Source organism: Anopheles maculipalpis, chromosome 3RL (assembly GCF_943734695.1).
Source record: "Anopheles maculipalpis chromosome 3RL, idAnoMacuDA_375_x, whole genome shotgun sequence".
In the NCBI taxonomy this organism is placed as follows: Eukaryota; Metazoa; Arthropoda; class Insecta; order Diptera; family Culicidae; genus Anopheles; species Anopheles maculipalpis.
Genome location: NC_064872.1, coordinates 15,676,924 through 15,695,645, shown reverse-complemented (window position 1 = coordinate 15,695,645; position 18,722 = coordinate 15,676,924). Strand labels below are relative to the sequence as shown.

Here is an 18,722-nt window from a genome sequence, read left to right as displayed (position 1 = left end):
ACAGACACGTGGCCATCACATAACGCATGGGGACCCACCAGAGAGGGATGATGACACGTGTATTTTTATACGAAAACGCCTACCAGCTGGTCGACTTGCGAACGATAACGCACACACAATGGTAGGAAGTTTTATCCACGTAAACGCGATAGCGTTCAAGAGCAATGAGATTGTGTGGCAACAATGATGTTTGTGTTGGTTGGTGCTGCTAATGGCAACCGAACCGAGCACGCTGACGCTGAGGGCCGAAAATAGCCGAAGAAATGTTTTCTAGTGAGAAGGAGAGCGCGAGATGGGCAAAGATACTCTCTGGGAAAAGCTTTCAACGTTTGAGGATGCTGAGCTGATGGCACTTCAAAAAGCTTCGGGATTGAGAAAATCGTTAAAGTGCCTTTTTGTGAAAATATTTTGTTTGAAGAAATATGGTTTGAGTAATGTTATCTGAATTTCGATAGAAAATTGCCTAACTCAGCACAACTCTCATTTTCATTGGAGCAAAATTAATTTCCACATTTCACGTCAGAAAAAATGGGATGAATACTGAATGTGGTATTTCAAAGTACGACAATCGTCATGCTTTATGTCTTTGGTGGCGAAACTTTTGCATAGGTAAACATCTTCAACCGTCCAGTACCTACGGACGTACCGCGCTAACACCATCAAGGACGATACCTCATGCTAGCAGCTCACAACGGTTCTCCACGGTAACTTGTACGGTTCCGTTGCCTAGGCGATGATTGCATCCAGGTATCACCGACACCGAACCTAGATCCATTTGCTTTTGATAACGTTCGGTGCTATTTTTAGTGCCTTTTCTACTGATTTCCATCCGTGCGGGCGAAAAAGACATCCACCAGGCGAAGTTGCACAGGGCTGGTGGGAAAGGTCAACGGCCGTAAAATAAATCCGCTGGTTTGCTGACAGCCCGAGAAATTCTTCCCATCGGCATTGGTAACCCAATAAAGGAGACACTTGGGAGCCTTAATGGATTTGAGAGTTTGGCGGTACTTGGCGAATCGGGGAGACGTTGCGTCTATTTGTATGACAAGGGATTTACTTCGCGGTAACTAGTTGGCACGAGCTGTTTGGTAGACACGGTAAAGAGGAAGCAGAGAAATGTGTGGTAAATATTCGGAAAGTGTTACTGCTTTTATCTACCAGTATGGAAATAATCATGGCTTAAGTTGGTTTATCTTAAGCGTATGATTGATGATTGAATTTCACATGTCCTCTCCGATTGCTCACATGTTCATTTAAATGAAAAGATGTGTTTCTAAGAATCATTTAGTTAATTAACAGCGATACATGTTTGCAGTTTGTAGTGCAAAGAAGGTTTTAACTCTTAGCTCTTTTTGTGACATAATTCACAGAATGTCACAATCATACCGTAATGCTTATTCGATGAACATGAGGTTCCATGCAAAAACCAACTTAAAACGTTCGAAACCGCTTCATTAAGCACTTGGTTGGATGGAATCCGGAGTATAATTTACATTTCCATCGTTGAGCATGAAAGTTTTAAATTGCCAAATAAGAAACCATTAAAAGTGTGGCAATTCACATTAACAAGTTCAAATGAAATATAAATCCTCTTTTAGGAAATGGTTTTACTCGATGCAGATTACGTTGCACGAGAAAGTTCATAAATTGATACGCTTTCGGTTTCGTTGTTCAATAATATATAAATAAAAAAAGGTTGTTAAATTTAGTATAAAATCTTTCAACATGAATTGACTTACATTCAGAAAAATATGCCACTGTTTGTTAGGGTATGGACAACTCACCTGTAAATAGATAAAAATAGAACGTAATTAGTTTAGTTTAAACCAACTGTTGCCTCTATTAAATACTATAAAATAACTTTTTTTATTTACCGCTGTAAGCACGTTGAATAGCAATTCAAAAAGCATTAAATTGAAAAGCTTTTCAAAGATCACAGCTTCACTCCCATCTGAAGATAAACATTATACATTCACTCACACAAACATAGACCTGTTGTTGACCTTGAATGTTTATCGAAAACAACCACCCCACACTGAAGGATCTTCGTTTCAATCACAAACCATTGGGCTAATTGAAATGGGAACCGAACCCTTTACGGTTCGTTGCACCGTGTTGCGTTTACCATGGGCGGGAAAAGGTAAATCTTATTTCTGCATTATTGGCGGAAAGTGGAAGTCAAAGAATAATGTGTTGCTTTCTTCCACCTGAATAGCTCTAATTTGTATGATTGAATTTTGAGCTTTTCATTTACTTTCATTTACTTTTAATGTTACGCCGATGTTGGGTAAGAGTAAGGAAGAAAAGTAGAGAAAATTGTTGCCTTACAAAATCATTTGTTTCTGGTAAATGACGTACTCGTCAAAACAAGGAGTAGAATTATGAAAAAAAGATATCAGCCCCACTTATGCAACTTTTCTCCTTATTTCTAATTTCTGCACAAGCCATTTACGTGCTAATTTAATCTCGAGATTACATATTGGCAAATAAAACACTCCTAAAACAGCCAAACACGAACATTGACTAGTTAAGTGCTTACATTAATCAATATTTGTAGGATGCAATTACATCATAATCAATTACGTTACACTCGCAAGTGTTTTTTTTCTCAATTCTACTGTTTCACCCGGCGTTTTCCAAAGATAAAAACATCATCATGCTTTCAACTTTCTTCCCGAAAAAATGGTTCCCGATTTTTTTGTTGTTTTCTTCTCACTCTCCGGTTCAAAACAACTACACACAACACGGTTCTCCTGCCGTAGAAGAAATAAATTGAGTGCTGCTGTAACGAGCAGCTCTTCGAAACACGAGAATCTAATGATCTTTTAGGTGTGCGCGATATTTTTAGCAGACATAAAGTAACCATATCATCCCTGATGTTTATCATGTGCTTCAGTGCACGTATGTATCGGTGTGCGAATGTGTGTGTGTGTGCAGCAGAAAAATGAACCTCATGTGTGGTGGTATCGTGCAAGTGCCAAGACGGGAGAAAACGTTGTTCTTAGAAAAATCGTGAATCTTGTTGTTTCGCCACAAGGTACGAACACGGGCAGTTCGTTAATCCATAAAATGAAGTTGCTGCCTGATGATGACGACGATGGTGATGCTGATGGGAAAGGATCGATCGAAAAGCTGTATCGAACACAGCAGCAGAGTAAAAAGAGAAATTGGATCAGACATTTCGTTTTGAAAGATGATCACGATGATTTTACAACTTTTGTACGTCGCTGAAATTTGTCCGGCCTAGAGTGGCCTAAAGATACATTTTATATGAGCTAGGATTATCTTTTTGGGTTGGTGTAACTAGGAATTATCTACTTTACTTGAAAGTAAGTATTCTTTTTTTGTGTTTAAACGCGAAAAGGAGAGCAATGAGTCGTTTCTTTAAACCACAAATTATTTGGAGTGAAACGGTACAGTGTTGCCATCTAGCGAGCACTAGCGGAAGCTTGAAATCTTGCATCGAAGCTGTTTTTGATACTCGTACCGTTAGAATTCACTCCATCCTTAATGGTTTTTAGTGTTTTAAATTAACTTACATAAATCTTTAAGTGTAGACACTCAACACAAAAAAAATTATTTATTTCTGAATAATCATTACAACTTCTTAATTTTTTTATGAAAGTTATTGTAGAGTTTCCCTAAATTTCCATAACCATAAATTCTATTCTCATCTTATCGTGTTTTGATTGGTCTTTTTTTCTTTCTTTCAAGTCTAGAGCATCTTGAAACAAGATATGTTTTACGTTTATACAATTTTTTTTTTGAATGGTAAGCAAAGGATGAATAATATATGTATTACGTCGTCGCCATCGTAAGCATGGTACGCTTCTAGCTGCATCATTCCCGGAACGATGTTTTGCAAAATGCCACGTGAATAAGAGCTCTTTCAAGTTTTTCATGCGTTGTTGTGAGATCTTTCAATTTTTGCTTTGGACGTCCTAATCCAATTTTTCCTTTGTTATCTCTTGTTGCTGGTGCATCTGACTGAATGAATGATCATTTTGCGGTGCAAAGATAACGTGCGAGTAATTGGATGAGTTAATACTTGCATTGCGAGTTGAATTTGCTGACGTTGCTTTGGATATGATTGCTTAAAGCTGGGAGGATTCTTGAGGGTTGTTAATATTTATTTGTCCTTGAAATCTGTCAAAGACGATACAAATGCTCTACCTACGTAGTGTAATGGTTTGTAATTAATCAAATCATTTCCACAAATGACGCCTAATTGATTCGATTTCTTGTGATTTCACATTTTATGTGTGCGGTTCCCACACGTCCAAGCAAAGCTAAACGTGATTATATTTAAATAATGAGGATTTTACGCCTTTCACACGTGCTCCCTTTCTGCTCGTTCTTTACCTGCGTTATAATTATGTAGAATACAGGGCGACAGTAGGGAGCAAGGCGATGCATTAACTAGAACCAGTTCAATCGGGAGTCAACATCCATCCAACTGTTGCTTGGTTGGTGAAATTTGGAAACTGAAAAGTTGGGTTCCCATTAGCCTGTGGCGTGTTTGCTTTGGCAAGCCGTAACGAACAAATTTGAAAGTATATTTACCTCGCCTCGTTTTCTTTCTACGCTTGACACAAGCTACCCCAGCCCCCACAACGGCTCCCATGGCCGATGGTTCTAGGATCTTTCATATGTAACCTTTTTCTTGCATTTTTGTTTTTTCCCCTCTTCCTGTTTTGCTCGTTCCTGCTTAACCTATCCCAGTACGTATCATCGTTACAGCGCATCCTTTCGCACAGACAAACCGATGTTGGTGATGACGTGCGTTTGTAGAGGGTGTAATGTTTCCCCGTGGGTATGCGATATACTTGAAAACACACTCAAACAAAATGTCTGCCCGGCGGGTCTCAAAAGCACCAGAAATGAAGCTCGGCTCTCTGCGCCCGAAGCACTACATGCTCGTGTCCTGCTCTTGAGCACGACGTCTTTGCCGAGGTGGCCCTAGGAAGAGGCGGCAGGTACCGCTTCTTTAATTAAAACTTTCGCCACAACTGTAAACCTGTGGCGAGTGCGAGGAAAAAGAGAACTAGGCAGCGCAGCACTCTTTAACCTTGGTCGGTGGTAATGCGTTAGAGTGATGCTCGTAAGGGGGTACCGCTAGTCGGGGTTAACTAGGCTCAGGACCGCTTGCACAGCCAATCAAGAAGTCATGTACACATTCACAACGGCCACACAGCCACACTGACACTGGCACGGCTGAAGGGATGGAGGGCTTTTCGGGTGAAAATTCAAAGAAAACATCAAAGTGGTTGACTTTTAGAATCTTTCTAGCCACCTTTACTGGATAGGTTAAGTTAGGTAGAGTTGGGCAGAATAAACTTATGGCACCAGACATATCATATCCAATGAATGGTACGAACGCTGAATATGATGCAAGTTTATAGGAGTTAAAGGGAATTTTGGAAAATAAATGAAAAATTCTAGAACTTCTGGTAGTTCCAGAAGCGAATCAATAAGAAAATCTGCACTATGAAGATGCTTAACAAAGCTCTCACATTAAATTACTTTTCGGGTGCTGGTTGGGTGAATATTTTGAAGGTAATGACAGCTGTCAAAATAGAGCTCATTGATGCCGATAAATAGAACACAGGAAATCGTGAAGCTTAAACTGTCGTTTGGAATCCTTGTTTCCTTCCAGCCTATATTGATTGGGCTAGTGGGTATGTATGCATCGTTTGTGGTGGTTTTGTACCATCATGATAATTAGCCACAACCGTCGTCCTTGAGCCCGAGACAACACAGTAAGGTAGGAACGTGCCCATACGCTATTGGACACAAGACACGACCCAGGAGCGCTGATAATTATGACCGATTCCAACGCAAGCGAAGGAGGTTACTGCTTGGTAAACCAATATTTACGACCCGCTTCCATTAGACTATTAGTAGATGTTGCTCTATTGACATGAGGAATGGAAAATGGTCGTCTGTTTTCCCTGGACTCGGCGCACAGTGCACAGATACCGGACACTCAGTGGGATGAGAGTTGAGTGACAATAAAATTACACTTTAGCTCACTTTAGTCTCCGTGTCAAACTGGTGCCAGCACGCCGGGAAGAGTGTTCTGGTTATCATCTTCGTTAGTATTAGATGGTTAGATTTCAGTGGGTTCTTGGCAGGAGCGCGTTCTATGGTTGATTGTGTGTCCAGCTGCTGGACTGCCGATTGCCGACAGTTGGTTTTGTGGCATGTTTTTATTGCTCATAAATGCTCGAAAAGCATCGCACCAGTCATTTGTTTTGGAGCTGCCTCCTTTGCACATTCCTTCCTATGCCCTTCAGCGTGGATGTTTCGTTTTGTGCGGTACTTTGTCCTTCGGTGGTAAACCATTTCCATCTCAGTGGTGGTGTCTGTGTTTTTCTTCGGCTTTTTCTTTCTCAAGCAAAGGATTATAAGCAAGTGAGCTGCTGGATCGGTTCCAGCCCAAAAGCCCATCCATAAATCATCACCCCGTTCGTAAAGGGGCCATCGACGCTCGTTCGTCAGAGCATGATTGTCATACGACGAGTGCATGTAAAGATGGAGCCGCCTGGTTGCGCATGGTTTGGTGTGCTACCGAAACTTCCGCATGCAGCTCGGGAACAGTGGTAAAGATTGCTCTCGCTCTCTCTCTAAATGTGTGTGTTTTGTTTTTGTTTTTTTGTTTGGTACTGTTTGGCTCGCTTCGTGACAGATAATTATGACAAATTACTGGTGGACTATCTTTTACACTGCACTTCAGGGTAAGGATTGCTTTCACAGGTCCGTCAATCGCCTCCGTAAACGAACGTTGGGTTGGGACGGTCGTTGCCAAAGGGATCAGTTTTGGGTGTGTTTGTAAAGCATTTTTTATGTTGTTATTTTTAGCTCGCTTTCTGTTCGCCACTTTTCACCGCGGGACGCTGGATTGAGTTTAAGATTGTCGTGGTTGGAATAGGGTTAGGCAAAATGTATATATTATAACGTCTGCCTGGTTGGTTAACCAAATCACACATACATTTACGCTTAAAAGGGATGGAAAGTGTCTTTTGGTGGGTTTCGGGTTGCGCTAAACCGATTCGTTGGTTGATGAAACTTTAAACCCAGGCACTGCTTTCGCTTGAAGCGTAAACTTAAACCACCATCATCAATCTAGGAGGAACAGGAGGAATGGGAATGAGTATTTATCGATCGTTGTCAATATAAATGACCTAAAAATATGGTTTTCCATTTGATGTACTGCGGGTTTAAAAATGATAACGACCATCAGGGGAGGGTAATCAATAAATTTCATTTACGATGAGTTTTAGGCACACAATACGTGCAACCATTTCTAGGAAGATCATAGGAAAGAGTGTAAAAAGGTTTTAAAAACGAAATGAGCCAGCAAACAGCTGGTTGTAAAAAGATTTGAAGGAAAACTCTCTGTAATATATCATATCAGCTGAAAAGTTGTATTTTTTACCACTCACTACGGGGGAATGGTTCGGATAAGATTTGAGTCATAGCTTGTCTTATCCTACGATGACCGGTGCCGCTATCTCCTCTATCTCCAGAAGCAAAGGCAGCAATGAACCAACCTCTATGCCGGTTTTGATCATTAAAACTCGCCATGCCTTCCGGTAAAGTCATTAGTTCTTTTCTTACGTACAGAAGCAATTTCTATTGCTTCTGTTATTTCCATCACAACATCAGCTATGATGATCAAGCTCTATTACATTGTCAGGCTGTATTGCTGTATCCCAAACAGCTTACACGTGTTACAAGGGATTTTATCACTCTTTTTACGGCGTATCTTTCACCGTACAATATTAACACGCGCTATGTTTGATAGTTTCATGATCCTTGGATATCCAAAACCAAACGTCAAAACCACCTATCGAAAGCTGTACGAAACGAACCAACCACTTGAAATATGGAGATTTCATTGCACGTGATTTACCGCTTCGGTGGCAGTTTTATGGCAGTATTATTTTCATTGCTTTCATTGCCCATCTGTTTGCCTCTCTACTCTCCTCGCCAGCCCCTCTCCAGCTACTTGCCGCTTGCCACATAGAATTCTACTTATTGTGGATATTTTTCATCACAATATTACGATACTGTCTGGGGGAACGATCTGCTCCTGAGAACCTTTATCAACGTGGGAAAAACAGAACTGAACTGGTTCAGCAACAAGATGCATCGTACCAAACGCTTGATTTATAGCACAGTTGCGCTGTGCAAGCGAAGGGACAGGAATGGAGGGTTGGGGTCGATTATTACAGCGTTGTAAAGTTGTGCTGCTACTTTGTGTAACGTATTGTTCGGTTTTGAGTGTCAGCGGATTTTAAAGAGATATTTCTATAAAGACTGCACTCTGACGGGGCGTTTCAATTGGCAGTTAATGAGCTACAAGAATGATGGGGTTTTATGTTTCCTACCCTAGATTAGTTTGGAGCTGGATGACTGTGTAAGAAGAATACTTCGTACGTTTCGCGTATGAAGAAGAAAAAAGGTTTTTTTTACCAGAAATATGGTGAAAATATGAAAACAGTACATGATAAAATGATATTGCAAAATACGATTCTGCTTATTTTCTCCGTAACGCAATACGCTAACAAATTAATGAGCACGGACACACAATCCTTTGACACAAGTATATGTTTGTAGCAGATTGACAGCAATGCATTTTGAATGCAACGAGTTGCAAGATTACAGAGTAAGCTCCGGAACCCAGCGAAACAGACCCATTTTCAACATGGCTCGTGCAAATTACTAAGCTCCATCGCCACGGAATCCGTAATCAAATCAAACGAAATCATTGGTGGTAGAAATGAACTGCTCTGGTTGTTTGTGTGCCCGAAGCAGCAATACAACCAACCTGACAGCTCTGCCCAAGTGAACATTGGAACCCGTTTCGTGACATTCTAGCTGTGACCTACAAATTTGCTAAGCACACCTGTAACGATAAGCTAGGAGAAACAGAGCTAGAAAGCATTGCCGGTGGTGAGCTGCGGGGTTTCGGGTGTAAACCTCGCGTTCTGTCATGGGCCCGCTTGTTTTGGTGGGATGCAACCGACGCTTATCGATTATTCAGTGCCGATTGTGTTCTGCCATGTAGCACACTGGTGACTCGATTCGTTGAGCAAGCTTCCACAGGGTCCGGATCGAAAGGGAAGTCATCAAGAGGATAGTAAATGCACGCAGCTTACAACTTATGGCTAGCCTGCCACCCACATCCCGAAAGGTAACGAGGACGTGCCCATAAATTGTCTAGAGCGTTCCACTGCCTGACGCTGAAACGTTTGTAAATGTAACGACACAGAACGATGCACCGGGAAGAACCAACACCAACTCTGTAGGCTGCACGGAATCGAACGCCGACGTGACACTGCTGCGAACAGAGCCACTGGTGAACCATTTGCTGTCTTTTGCCATTGTCGGCAGCAAATGCGGCTTTGCCAGGGTACAGTTTTTGTGCTCTTTGCCAGTGGTTGCTCACGATGCACGATTACGATGCTGGCGACTCAATGGCCGTGTGATTTTTTCTCTATCTTACATTGTTGTTTTGTTCTGTCTGCCGACCACTTCTCGAATGGTCACAACGAGATGGGATGGAAAGTACAAGCTTTTGTAAGCTCGAAAGACTAGCGGATGAACGGTCCCGTTTATGTATACGTGCACGTCTTTCGCAGCAGGACGGGCCCACGGTTGATCCCACACTCGGAACGGTTGATTGTTTCTAAAGAAACCAATCAAACCAGAACAATCCGAAAGATGATGATGATGGTGATGGTGGTGATGACGATGACGGTGATGAAAACGGGGTACGGGAAGCGTTCGAAAAGTTGAAAAGGATGGAAAGTGTGTCTGCGAAAAGCGATTCGCTAGCTGTTCTTTTGTATGGTGATGTTCAGAGCATACCATTCATTGCGGCAATGGGTCGAAGCGGCGTTCATGGAAAAATAAAGAACTTTAATATAAAGGCTTCAAATTGAATGGAAAGCTTTGGTTGTTCAATCGAACAGGAAGTAATTGATAGGAAAGCGAAAAAAAAACTTAATTAAACGGAAAACCCTTCTTCTTGGGGAGTAATGGTTCATGGAATGAAGAAAAAATACACTTTTGAGATGTTTTATGGTTCATTATTCTAAAAAAAAAAAAACAATGTTAACATATGCTTCTGATTTCATTTTTGAAGACCAATTTTTAAAATGGTTTAATGAAAAACATTTGTGTATGACTAGAACACTATGGCCTTACCTATTTTACTTGATTTGATTGAATTTTATATAAATAATAGTACCTGTTCCTAGACGAAACAAAGATCGTTGGACCATAGAATTACTTCGACGAGTCAATCTAGATTGACTCAGATATTATCCAAATGAACGGGGAACATCTAGAACGTACGATGAACAATCAACGCTTAGCAGGTTTTCCGCGGCAAAAATAAGACAGAATATTCTCGTTGTTGCTCAAGAATGAACAATTGGAGCCTATCGCTTTAAACAATTCTAGTTTACGAATTCGATGAATTGCATTAACTGTTCGTTACTGAAAATACTGAGAAAGCGAAACATATTCTACACAATAAAAGTGATTAACAGTGCATCCTTACTCCAGAAAAGGTGTCCTGATGGACTTGAGCTCCGGTCTGTGGTTGGTTAAACAAGTCCTTCACTGTACCAGTGATTATCATTACTTAATTCCCCGAAAAATGTGCAGCGTGAAGTAAGGTTTGCCATCACATTCAGCAAGAGAATTTTCGTAGATAAGTTTTAATGATCGCGTGGAATCGATCGATTATTTTCAGTAGAGCTGAATGAATGCTTTCAATACGGAAACAATAAAGTGCACTTGACTTTACTAACGTCAATACCATTTTTTGTATGTACAGGAGGCAACTTCAAGATAATGGAAAAGGGTTGATTACAAAGAGGCAGAGAGTGAATAAATTTCTCATTGTCAGTTTTGCTTGAAATCAAATCCATTACTCAAGCTTCTAATCCTACATGAAATGCACGTCACATACACGAACAAATGTGAAGAAGCCTTGAGGGATTAGCAAAAGCTCATACTTCCATCACAGGAACATAATTAGAATTCAAATACCGCCAATTCCAACAATAATTCCCCAGTTGCGATGGATCGTGAAACCTCATTCATCATAGAAATCAACCCTTCGAAAGTCTTAAGGGTAGTAAAACCATATCCGTTCATTGTACGTATCGTTTAATCATTGCTGCTGTACTGCATTCTTGGCAAGCTTAACGATCTTGTACAACTTTTGAAGTGTGAAGTTGAAGGGCCGTGGAGAAGAAAAAAAAACACACAAACACTATGCCCATCGGAAGTGTCAGAAATCGTGCCCCTGCACGAGTTGCTTACCTTTTGCCGATGGTGAATTGAGTCTTCCCGGTTCACCCCTAGCTTGGTAATGGGACACCACGGCATACGGATGAGTGCACATTCCCGAGCCGCATTCTCGCACGCTTTGTTGAGTGATTAGTGGCGCAAAACTTTCTACACGATCCAATGTTTCACACCGCAACAACTTTTCCTAGCGAGTCTGTCTCTACAAACACGATCTTCTTACACCGTAAACATGTTTCCGTTCCACCCATTGACTTCTTATGGCAGTTCCGGGCAGATGGAACGAACGCGGATGAAAAGGATATAGCGTGGGAAGAAATGATTTCTCCTTGTTATATCGATCTTGTTGGGTGCCTGTTTTTTTACTGACATCAACCATCATCCCCGCGTTTCGGGTTTATTCGGAAGGATTTTCTATCTTCGCTTATCGCTATCGAATGGGATCTTCCTTTGCCAAGCTGTAGGAAGGCTGTGCTACTACACACATTTTTCTTCCCTCCATCTGCTGGTTTGAGGTACCCTGGACGGTCGGTCTTCGGTCGGTTTTCATTTCCACTTCCAATTTATTTCATCGCCGACGAACCATGAAAGCGAACGCGACCACGTTACATAACATATTGGATGTCGTTTTTTCCTCCATTCGTTTTCCGACTGAAAGCATCGTGGTGAGTGATTGAGCTCGATGGCAGTGGATATGTGACACTGTTAGCAGTCAAACACACGCACAATATACACACATACGCACGGACAGGAAACCATCCCTCGATGCGTCACGTTGGGCGCTACTGTTACGCACCGGGGCGCACGTTTTTCGACTGTTTCTTCATGCTGACAGACTTTTCCGGTGCTCTGGGATGGGTTGTCAGTGTGCTTTTTCACCAATCCAAAGCTTATTGAAGGAGAAAGTGAGAGAGTGAAAGAGAGAGAGTGAGGGAGAGAAAGGGGGATGGAGTAGAGGAGACTGATGTTCACCCTCCGGAAGAAATTCATTGAACACTCGCGCGCTTCACTTGTCGACAGCGATGTTCAACAAGGCAAGACTTTATCGCCCCCGGGTACAGGGTAGTGCTACGCGAACATCAGGCCCATTCGTTTCCTTTCGGACTTCGTGTTCGATAGAATGTGTTTGCAGGACTTTTTTTTCCATGTTTTCCGCTTTCTATTCCCTCTAAAAACACACACACACTCTCTCTCTCTCGAGGGGATGGAATGGCTTTTTTCCGCACCGGGTTCTAACATTCTTCTGGAGGGCTGCTAAGGCAGCATTCTTTTCATCGCTCGTCTCGAGTGTTGTGAAGGCTCGACTGCAAAACAAAAAACGAGACTCCATGTATGGACCTGTTGCTTTTGGCTAGTCAAGAGCTCTGGTACTTGTCAGACTGGGGTGGGTAGGTTTCGAATCTCATGTGTATTCCTAGTAAATATGCTAAAACACACTAATTCTTTGAATCGAATTAATGAAATGGGATAAAAGAACAAGACAAAGCTTTTACTTCTGTAATGGATGATGAGAAAAGTTTAGAAAGTTCTGATCAAATCGGTTGAAGGTTGTGATATGATTTGACGATTACAGAGATTGAGCTGTTTAAAATTTTAGAGCTTTTGAACATTTGTAAGGTAAAAAGCCTCAAATTATATTTCCTCAAGGCTTTTCTAAAGTGTCATATTTAGCGCTGAAATAAATTGTAACTTTGAAAAAAAAAAAAAAAAGGTTGATCGTTCGTTCATGATAGCACGCCATAGTCCTATCATCATGATGGAGCGAGTGATGGTAAAATAATTAAAACTTAAATGCGCAAAAACCAACATCATAATTTTCCTCGCCCGACATGCACAACATTGCCCACCTATTCCTGTGTGCAACGAACAATGAATCTTTCTCCCTAAGCGAAACCCATGAAGCCGTTTATCATTTGCCGCTGCATCTTCCGGTGCAGCAAAGCGGTTGAATAAATATTTATCTGACAATCTGTAAACATGCAATGGATTTTATATCCACACCATGCAACACCACCACACCCTACGATCGGTACCTTTAGGGCTGGCTGGCTTACGCTGTGCGGGGTTTCAACCACAAAGTGCAGAACGAACGCCAGTGCACGATTCTGGTGTATAAATTATGAAGTATGAAAAATGGACCGACCAAGCACTGTACGTTGGTCGGTTGCAGAAGGAATGAGTGGTTTAATTTTTTGAACAATATTTTACACTTCATTTTACCATCAGCTTCAATTAACCGTAAATTCACTTCCGCTGGCTTGCACGCACGCACGAGCCCGAGCACACGAAGGGGGTTTTCTTTTGTTCGTGCGTCTTTCACGTGTGATAAATTAAGTACGTGCTTATCGTGTAATGTGGTACATTTAGTGAAATATGTACGGAAATTGATTTTAATTTTTTTGTAAGATCTGTATCAGAGTCAGGAAATTTGAGAATTTTAATAATGCAGGAGAATCTAAAATTATTTCAAAGCAAAAAAACTGGCTCTTCGTTCACGAAAGAAACATCCAAAATTATTTTCTGTTGGATATACCTTCATTACTCAAAACTTCATTTTTGTCTACAATATTTCTTTACATTCGTGCAGCAGTCTTTCAACAGAAATCGGACAGCTCTATACTTTTTCAAAAGGGTTTAAATAAATAACAATCTTAGATTGGACAATGTCTTCAACACATGGTTTTTCCCGGAATCAATTCACACCGTCTATCCCTCATTTTGTCTCCACTGTAATGGTTTTGTTGTCCTACGGAAACAGTTCTCGACGCACCAAATTTTCGGAGACCCTTCCTGCAAAAGATATTGATTCCCCGAGACCTGACATTAATTCACTGTCACACATGACGTGTTCCTCAAAGTCAAATTAAGACCCTTTTCTGGATTTTTGAATACCTTTTTACCGGCCCGAAGTGACAGGTTGGGTTGGGCCACCACCATGTACACACGTGTGCACCTACCAGTGTAAGCTATCGTTTATCACGTACTGCATCGCCGGTGAGATGGGAAAAGTTTCCAATTTTTGTGTAAGTATGGGTCTTTGCGTGTACAAAAGCTGTGTCCTGGAATGTGTCGCATAGAACTAACGGAACGCAAGTTATGATGGGGTAACATGAAGCAGCATAACTCTGTACCCTGGCGACATGCTTTCGCCCCCTTTTCGCGCCCTGCTAAAGCACATCGTCCGGGTGGGATTTGTTCATTTTCGTTGACTGACACGAACGCAGGAATTATTTATACATGATTTGTATCGCTCGATGTGGCGTAGCACGGCAAACGTCGTGTAGTTATTTTTGTCTACCTCATTTAATGTTCGTGACTGTGTTGTTTCTTGGTAGCAGCAACACATTCGATTATAATTTATGATGAATGACTCTATTCTCACCCATTATGTTTGATGGAAGTTTTAATTATGCTGCAAGCTATGTAGTGGGGAGGAGCGCTACACATGTTTGAAGGATATTCCCATTGACGGAAAGGTCTCCCAATAGCAGTTAATTTTAAGTTAATACATTTCCACGCAAAACATTACATATTAATAGTACTCCTGCACGTACAGGGAAAACTTGAGCCAGGAACATTATTTAAGCCGATTCCTGAGAACGGCAAGAAAAGGCTGTAAGCGGCTTTTGTTCATGTTGAGTTGACAATATTTTTCAGAGAACGATCTGACTGGCTTTGAAATGGTAGAACATTTATATTACACGTAAATCGTACGTACAGTACTTAACAGAAATGTTCAAACATATGGTTTTTGAACTAGAAGAGATAGTTGAAACGCAACACATCGGCAGATAATTGTTTGACCTGACACATAGATCGCGTTAGCAAAATTAAATCCATCTCATTTTCGTGAGTATTGCCTTTTGAAAGTAATCCATTCGGAATTTCTCGTGAGCTTTGCTTTTTCAAAGGAAAATACAGTGCAAGCCAAAAATTGGCTCGATGAAAAACTGTGACTCTGCTCCACCATAATCAATCATCAAGCATTGGTATTCTTAATTTAAACGTGGTGTAATGAGCACTGAGGACGGTGAACACGCGCAAAACAGATGATCATCGACAAAAGCATAAAAGATATCCACAAAATTATTAAAACCAACCGTTACATGAAGTTGATCCAGATAGCTGACACCCTAAAGATATCTGAGGAACGTGTATATGTCCAACACGTTCACGAGTATTTGGCAGAGAGAAAGCTCTTTGAAAAATGGCGGCCAAGCGAGCTTACATTTGTCCAAAAGCAGAAACGAGTTGATGATTCGGAGTAGTTTTTGGAGCTGTTTGAACGAATTAAATACGAGTATTAGTGTCGGTATGGGACCATGAAACAGTCCTGGCTTCACCATTACAACCTGAAGTCCAAAGGACAACCATCCGAGTGGACTGGACACAACGAACCTGCTCCAAAGCGGTGAAAACACAACCATCAGCTGCCAAGGTTGTGGCGTCAGTTTTTTTTTTTTGGGATTCGCGATTGATCGACTATTTTGAGAAAGGAAAGACCATTAACAGCTACTCGTATATCAAGATTTTGAAGCTTTTAAAGGACAAAATCGCCAAAAAACGGTCACAAACAAAAAATTGGCAAAAAATTATGCTTTACTATCATGGGACAAACTATTATCAGCGCACCTGTTATGTGTTAGTATGTGGATAAAATTGATGCCTAAAAAATAGATTCTTGAATATAAATAGCTCTTAGCTTTGATTTGGTTCGAAATATGATAAAAAAATAGTTGTTTTTAGCCTTAAAAGGAATGAAAGCAAAATGGAAGCAAAAGTAAAAAATAAGCACTATTCAGTTAACAAACAAATATTGCATTTAATCTAAAAATACGACATTGTTGCTTCAATCGTCGTAGCGTTTGAATGGAATTTGAAACTAAGTAAACATAAATCGATAGTGTGTGGGTAATTTTGGAACGACGTGCTTTTTTCGCTTTACTTCACTTGACTCACGTGCTCAAACGACGAAAGCACATCAAAAATACGCACAATTAACGATGTTGTTGCTGTTGTGTAGGGAAAGCATAAACCATTGGAATGATTTTGTTGCATGCAAGAGCAGCGGTACGGTTCGCACGTTCGGCTGTGAGCGTGTCCTTCGGTCGATACGCATAAAGCATGCTGCCTAATTAACAGCACCAAACTAACACCCGACGGAAAATTAAACGCAACCGAACCATCCATTCAGTCCAGTAGTGCCCAGGACCAGCGTCAGGTCCATTTCTGCCACCCACGGCAAAGGGCTTACCGTAATTGTCAAAAATCCTCGAACACAGCTTGAACTGGCTTGTGCTTGAACGGTGCGCCAGATCTGGCATTCCGTACGCCCGCCGGTTCATTGGATGGGTTTTGAACAAACAAACACCTTCACTGCCAGCACCAAACGGCTTAGCTAATTGTAATAAATTGGAAATCCGTCTACATCTACTGCGCCCTATCGGGTTCGGAATGGCCGGTTTTGGCTCCCTTGCTCGCTTGCTTGCCCTGCTCACAGTAAAGACGCTCGTGGTAATATTCTTTTTCCGGGCCCGGGTCAACTTAAAGGGCCAAATTAAGCAGTTTTTTGTGCCCGGGGTGCGCTTGGTTTTTGTTTTGCCTGATGCTTGGATGGTAACTAACGACGAACGAACGGTGTTTGGTTCGTTGGGAAGGAACGGGAACGAGAATATTTTCGTGGATTACACACTCTACGCTTTAGTTTCGTTCGGCAGACATAGACACGTGCGTGACGTCATTTGGGAAGGGCATTACCTAGAATGGGGCTAGAAATCTACCAAACATAGTTACGAGCAAGGTTGGTTTGTTGGTTGTTGAATGGCGAGGTTAGGTTTAAGGAAAATGTCTGTTTACTTAGCTGCTGCACAAAAGCGAGTCAGACAACTGAGTTTGAAAGAAAAAAGAGCCTTGCGTGCGAAAACGGGAACTTTAATACGAACGCATTCATTTCGCGGGTCTTAGTGTGTGAAAGAACGCTCCTGTTTCATCCTCTTCAAAATGGCCACCAAGAGCGATCCAAGAACAGCTGAATGAACTGTGAACGAGAAATGAAACCGCCATTGAATCCACCCATCATTTGCACGCACCTTCGTGCGGAAGGTTTCAAAACAAAGGCCGCATCAGCAAACCGCACCAGCAGGAAAAATAACCTACACTTACGCCAACCGGCCACCGGTATCTCCGTGTTTCTCAGCCAGCAACTTGCCCAGCAAGCGACACGTTTGTTTACAAATGCCATCAATGACGCTGCCCGGTGGAATATGCTGTCAGAACGGAGCACGGACAAGAGAACATGCTTGCTGAATGTTTTGCTACTTTTCTCGTATTTCTCTTCCAGTTTTTTGTTTTGTTTGTGACTGTGTGTATGTGCTCACAGTACTCATTCTCATTCTTCTATTTTATGGATGTTTTGAGAATGTGATTTTGTTTTTCACCCAAACCAACCCCCTAGCGAACAAGCACCAAGGCCCATTGTGGTGATCGGGGTGGGAAAACAACGGCAAAAGGTAGCGAGTATTGAGGCTGCAAACGACTCGGATCGAAACGGAAATCACATGCTGCGATGTTAATCAAAGTGAAAATCGATTCAATTTGAGTTTTGGAAAATCGATCGTTTTTTACTCGGGCTTTGGCCCGGGGGTGATCTATTTGGTTGAGCAAATAAACGAGATACGCGGTGGCGTAAATGGGCCACCACTAGTCGGCATCCATGCCCTCCCCCTAGCTCCCGACTGAACGATGGATACGAACAGATGGTACGGTACACACCTTTTGCTGACCACAGCCCGCACGACTGATGCCGTTGGTCGGTGCGAAAGCCAGTGGTCGTTCAAACAATCTTTCTTGCGTCAATCGGCAAATCGTTTGGTGGTTATTTGAAGAATTTTGTGTTTTGAAGGATTTTCTATTAAAAAATTGGTTTGATTTTAGCTTGTTTGTTTCTTCTTTTGTATGTGTGTGTGTTCGTGAATAGTCTGAGGAAACATCTGGAACGAGCGAGCTGGATCAAACGCTTTGATTGTGGACTGGCTGGCGGATGCTTAATTTGTGATTAGTGAAAGATTTATGTTCCGCTTTGTATAGCGTAATACGAATGTAAAGAGTCAAGGTTTCAATAAAGGTTTGTGTTTACTTATGATTTTGTTTACTGAAAATCTTGCTTAATTAAATTAGTTTTAAAGCTCCTTGAATTAGTTTGAACTTCAAAACATAATAAAGACAGAATGAAATAAATCATGAGTACTTATAGAAAACGAGATGATACTCAGCTCATTTTTAATGTCACATAGAAATACAGATCAATTTTGATTGTTCATTAATTCAAAACGAGTTAAATCTGGCTTCAATGGGCTTCCACTATTCACCTCAAATTTGTTAATCATCTTGCTCAT

The 18,722-nt window shown here is 41.4% G+C and overlaps 1 protein-coding gene across 1 annotated transcript in view; it reads right to left on the bottom strand.

Moving 5' to 3' along the window:
- LOC126564164 (G-protein-signaling modulator 2) overlaps positions 1-18,722 on the bottom strand; it is a 432,630-nt gene that overhangs the window by 256,503 nt on the left and 157,405 nt on the right. The gene's annotated exons all lie outside the window — the stretch shown is intronic.